We start from the raw sequence: 5,317 nt of genomic DNA, 5'->3' as shown, positions 1-5,317 counted from the left end.
AAAATCCACCCGTTCATTCCCCAGCTGCTTGCTTCCTCCCTCTTTTCCTGTATCCAACAGAATTTTAACAGGTGAATATTCCCCTCTGCAAGAGCACCTTTCATTCCAAACCGAAGAACAAACGAATCACTTTCCTTCGACCTTCCTTATTAGGATTCCACTGAGAGCAGTGGATGGAAAATGATCCTGTCCTGGTCCCTGCTGGATTCCCGGAGCAGGGATTCTTTCCCCCCGCCCCCCGCCACCGCAGTGCCCTCCTCCCCCTCCTGCCCACCCCACACCCTTTCCAGGCTTTGTTCCACAGCTTTTGCCTCCAGACCTCCGATCCTTTCGTTCTCCAGGAGCTCCCAGCAGCTCCACAGCCCTTCCTCTCCCATCCTGATCATTTCTCCGGGAATGGAGCTCCGCATTTCAATTCCCTTCTCTTTTCTCTGACAATTCCCACCAATGCAGACCTAAAGCTGACACAAGGAACACTCGGTGCCCACAAATCCAAACCCAGATCCGGCCATCCCTAAACCAGCAACTCCCGGACAATTTGCGTTCGTTCCAACCTAACACTGAGGACTCACCCAATCCTTCAAAATTCCCAAGAAATATCCTGTTGCCTTCACAGCTCCCAGGGGATTCTGCTTCGCGCTCACACGGATTTGGGACTTCCCTGAAAAAACCCGTGCAGGGCACGCTGGAATCCCCGATCCCGTGAATCCGGGGAGCGTTAAAAGCTCGGTCCAGCCTGGGCCCCCGGAAATTTTTGCCAAATATCCCCCAAGTCCTCGGGATAACAGAACTCTCTGGTACTGCATTTTTGGCGTTGGAAAGCCTGGAATTACTTTATTCCTAGTGCTGGGCTCTGCATATGGCCGAGAAAATCCCAGCCTCCACACAGACCCAGATTCCAAACTTTTTGATACATTTTAGCAAACCGAGAAATTCACCTTCCCTGCTCCTTCTTAAGGGCATCCTTCTCTTCCCTTACCCTGCGGGCTCTCTCCCACTGGGGGTGGGTTTTCCCCTTCCCGTGCTAATTAGTCCCTACTTCTAGGAGGTTTAGGTACCTTTCTTCCCTGCGAGGGATTTCTTAACACAGCTACCGAGGCTTTGGGAGTCTTCTTTATCTCCTACTTTCTGGAAAAACACCCTGTGATCCAGAAATGCCACAATCCAGACGCCCAACTTCAACAAGACATCCTTTTTACCTAAAAACACTCACTCTCAACTCTTAGATCTTTGGAAGTTTCACCCCCGCAAAATTCCCCTATCCCACTGAATTCCTCAGTCCTGCTTCCAAGGATTTCTTGAATACCACGGGGCTTTTCTCAACATTTACCCCCACCACCTTCCCTACGTGCCCACTGCTCATCACCTCATTTTTCCCTCAATGTCTTCGTTCTCCACCCCAGAGACTTTGTCAAGTGTTGCCTCCAAAATGTTCCCCATCTGTCCACTACTCAGTTCCCCATTTTGCCTCCAAAATATTCCTTCTGTCCCCTCCAGATTGCATCCACTTTTACCCCCGACATTTTACTTCCTCTACAATATTGATTAAACCTTTTCCACCCCAAAAATGTGCATTCTCTCCCCTAAACACCACCTCAGCTTTTCCCTCAAAAACGCCCCAGAGAAAAACTCAGATTCAGCCCAAAAAAACTCCCATTTTCCTACACAAACAGTTCTTGTGGCCCCTCTCAATTCCCCCAGGCTTTCAGCTAAAGGAAGAACTGGAAGCCTAGTCCCTCATCTCCGCCCCTGTTTTGCTTTCCTGCAAAACCTTGTGATCCCACACTTTCTCCAAGAGATCTGCTGGGAGTACTGGAAGGTTTGCTCTGTCAGAGCGCCAGGGGGGTTTACAGCACTTGTTCCTCTGCATCTTTACCCTTTTATCAGGTTTCCCCTGGAACGGTGTTGTGGGAGAAGCTTGGAATTACCAGAAATGGATCAGGTTCTCATTTTTTCCCCACCAGTTTTTATCTGGTTTGAAATTCCTGGAATTACCCTCAAATGTGCCCTAGAACACTGCTGTGAAAGGATCAATCAGAAGAACAGCCTGAAAGCAGAAAACCACCTCCAGCAGCAGCCAGAATGATCCCATTTCTGTTCTTACCTGGTCCTGCCAGAGCTCCCAACAGCCATTCCCATTCCGAAACAAGAGCTATGGAAGACATTCCTGCTGTCCGTGAGGGTGAGGAGGCAGTTCTGGATGTTCTTTGCTGTGGAACCAGACAACAAACAGAGTGTAAATGATCTTGGTGGTCCCTTCCAAGCCAAACCACCCCGTGATTCCATGCATGGATCAGCACCTGTCCCAGCTCCATTCCAGAAACCTCCTCCCACTAACCCAGAACTTTCCTTCTTCTGCTCAACATCAGGGATTTGCTGCCGAGTGCCCCGGGCAGGGGACGCCTCAGCCTTCCCTGGGACCGCAGCATTCCCTGCGCTGCCTCAGCACTCCCTGCGCTGCTGTTCCACGCCGATCCCGTGGCCAGCGCCTGTGCGGGCTGCAGTGCCGGGCTCTCCCCACAAGGCGGCAGCACCGGGAGCGAGCAGCCCCGGCCGGTCCCGCTGGCTCGGGGCAGCTGCGCCTTGAACCCGCCCTGAGCCGGCGGGGCCGTGAACACAGCGGGCACAAACCCCACCGGTGCCCTTTATTTCACCCTCAGAGGCACAGGATCGCAGCATTTCCTGGGCTGCAAGGGACCCACAGGGAGCCTCGAGTCCAAATCCTGGCCCTGCACCCCAAGAATCCCACCCTGTGCCCGACAGCCTTGTCCAGACGCAAACTCTGCCCCCAAGACCCTGAAAACAGAGCGGGGCTGGGAGAAGGATGACCATGGAGGACTTTTTAGATAGATCTCCTTGTACGATCGTTATATAATATTATTAGGTAGTCCAGGAACCCATCCCTGTGCCTGGACACCCATCCCTGGGCCGGGGCAGCCATCCCTGGGCCGGAATACCGATCCCCCGCAGCCCCCACCGTCCGCTCGGGGCTGTCCCCGTTCCCCGCTCACCTCCGAGCCCGGAGCACCCGCGCCAGTGCCCCCGGCCCGGCCGCGCTGCTCCCCGGGCTCCCCGCCATTGCCGCTCCTGGCGAAGAAGGGCGGAAGTCACCGGGACCGCACCAATGTGGCGATCGGGTCAGTGGCTATTCGACCTTCTCAAGATGGCGGCCGGAAGGACCCCGCTCCGTCTATTTCGCTGCCTGAATGCTCCCGCCACCCCCAGGCGCCGCCGACCCCACAGTCGGCGTCCGCATAGCGGGAAACGCCTCAGAAAATTGCGTGCAAGCGCTGGGCTGGCGTCGGCGTCGCGTTCAGGCAGCCGAATAGATGCAGCTTGGGGGGGAGGGGGGGGGGGGGGGGTCCTGCCGCCATACTGAGAAGGTCAGAAAACAGTGCACACGACCGCCATCTTTAGTGTGGCTGCGACAAAACTTCCGCCCTTCGCCGCCATCTTGGGTGCTGGCAGAAGCCACTTCCGGTCGAGCCGCCATCTTTAGTGTGGTACACTTAAGGGCCCCCGCCGCTCCTCACAAGGGCGTCTATTCGGCTGCCTGAATCCGGCCCGGACTCCGACGCCGGCCCCGCGCTTTCCGCGCGATTTTCCGCGGCGCTTCCCGGTGCGAGGACACGGCTGGTGGGGTCAGCGGCACCGGAGGCGGGCGACGGCCGCGCGACCGGCGGCAGGCATCGGCAGGGACACCTCTCAAAGGGGCCTATCGCGTCCCCCATCTTGAGTGTGGCGGAAGTGGCACCAGCCCTCGTCAAGGTCCTGGCAGGTGCTAATAAAGCGTCACTTACCGCCATCCCGAAAGCGCCCAACTGCGCCTTCCTTTCCGAGCCGCCCCCTTGAGAGCGGCACGCGGGCGGCTCGATTCCGACCGTGCCCGCCCGGTGCTCCCCGCCCCGGGTCGCGCTGCGACCGCGCCTCTGCTGCCCGGCAAAACCGGCCCCGCCGGGCCGCCCCCCGCGCTGTCATTCCTCGCGGTCGCCGCCCCGCACGGCGCCCACTCCTTTCCATAGCTGTGGCCCCGCTCACGCACGGCCGTGTCCCTCGGCGCTCCGAACCGCCCTTCGCCCCTCCCCTCCGCTGACAGACGCCGCCCCGCTCGCTCCCTCTCCTTGCCCTTGCCACGCTCGGCAGCCACTGAGGCCGCCGCCCTCTCGGCTCAGCCGGCACCGGGCGGCAGCAGCGCCGCCCAGCTCAGCCCGGGGGCAGGGACAGAGCAGAGGGAAAAGCCGCCTCTGGGCGCTCTGCAGCTCCTGCAGCCCGAGCGTCTCGGCTCCTGGGCCAGGCACTTGCTTCTTTCCTTCCTGGAGAAAAACGTCGGCTCGTTATTCTCAAAACCTGCTGATCTCTATTCCCAGCTTCTTATATTGCTGTATATGTTAGGGTAGATAGAGAGGCTGTATTTGAAAATTAATCTATACATAAATTAGTATGCGGCATCAATATACCTAAAAGTGAAAAACGAGGGGTTTAGTATTCTACACTCTCCCCTCCCTGTGAATTTTCTGGCAGTTTTGGGTCCCTCTGGGGGAGGGCACCCAGCATGACCCCCCTCATTCCCATTCTCATCTCTTTCCTCAGCTGCACGTGGATTTGTGCCTCCTCTGAGGATTTGGAAAGGAATTTGGGAACCCCCTTCCCTTTCTGTGGTTTCCAGCTTTTTCTCTGAGGCGGCCCAAAAGGCAAACAGGAGAAAAAAAAAACCCAGAAGTGCACAAAATCCCAGCCCCTCCCAAGATGCAGCTCCTCACACCAAACCTTGGGAGAATCCCTGGTGCTTCCAACACCGCTGCAATCCCACCTGGAGCTGAGCCTACAGGGTGCTCTGCCTAATCCACATGCAAGCCTGGATAGTCCAAAGCCTGCGAGAAAAGAGGAGGCAAAGTGAAGGGGAGAGGGGGGGAAAAACGGAGTTTTGGGTTTTTCCCATGTTTGCAAAAGGATTGAAGGGCAGGATGGAGAGGTTTCGTGGAAAAGAAGTACCAAAGGCTGCTTCATTCCCAGCAATTAATTAGCGCTGCTCAGGCTGAATCCAAGAGGACAAATGCACCAGGATCAAACAGGAGCGGCCGACAGGATGGGTTATGACACAGATCTGTGAAGCTGGAGCCTTCTTTCTTCTCCCGGGCTCTCCCAGAAATTCTCCATGGCCGGACGTGCTCCCGCTCTCCCCGCTGGGGAGGATGGACTTGGATAGCCCGGCTGACTGGTGAGCCTAAAACAAGAAAGTGATGCAGTGATCCAAGTGTTTTTCCTGAGGAAATTACATCTAATACTGGAATACCAAGTTACAAAATACAACAGCAAT

General features: G+C 56.4%; 1 long non-coding RNA gene across 1 annotated transcript; it reads right to left on the bottom strand.

The window, feature by feature from the left end:
• Positions 1-4,337: 4,337 nt before the first annotated feature.
• Positions 4,338-4,804, bottom strand: LOC125318770. Its single transcript, XR_007200494.1, has 2 exons — positions 4,768-4,804; positions 4,338-4,379 (listed from the first exon to the last, which is right to left on the bottom strand). It is a non-coding gene; the product is annotated as an uncharacterized LOC125318770 (long non-coding RNA).
• Between the last annotated feature and the right edge of the window lie 513 nt (positions 4,805-5,317).

Source organism: Corvus hawaiiensis, chromosome 31 (genome assembly GCF_020740725.1).
Source record: "Corvus hawaiiensis isolate bCorHaw1 chromosome 31, bCorHaw1.pri.cur, whole genome shotgun sequence".
NCBI classification, from domain to species: Eukaryota; Metazoa; Chordata; class Aves; order Passeriformes; family Corvidae; genus Corvus; species Corvus hawaiiensis.
The sequence above is the reverse complement of the archived record's forward strand: the minus strand, read 5'-3'. Positions and strand labels throughout refer to the sequence as shown.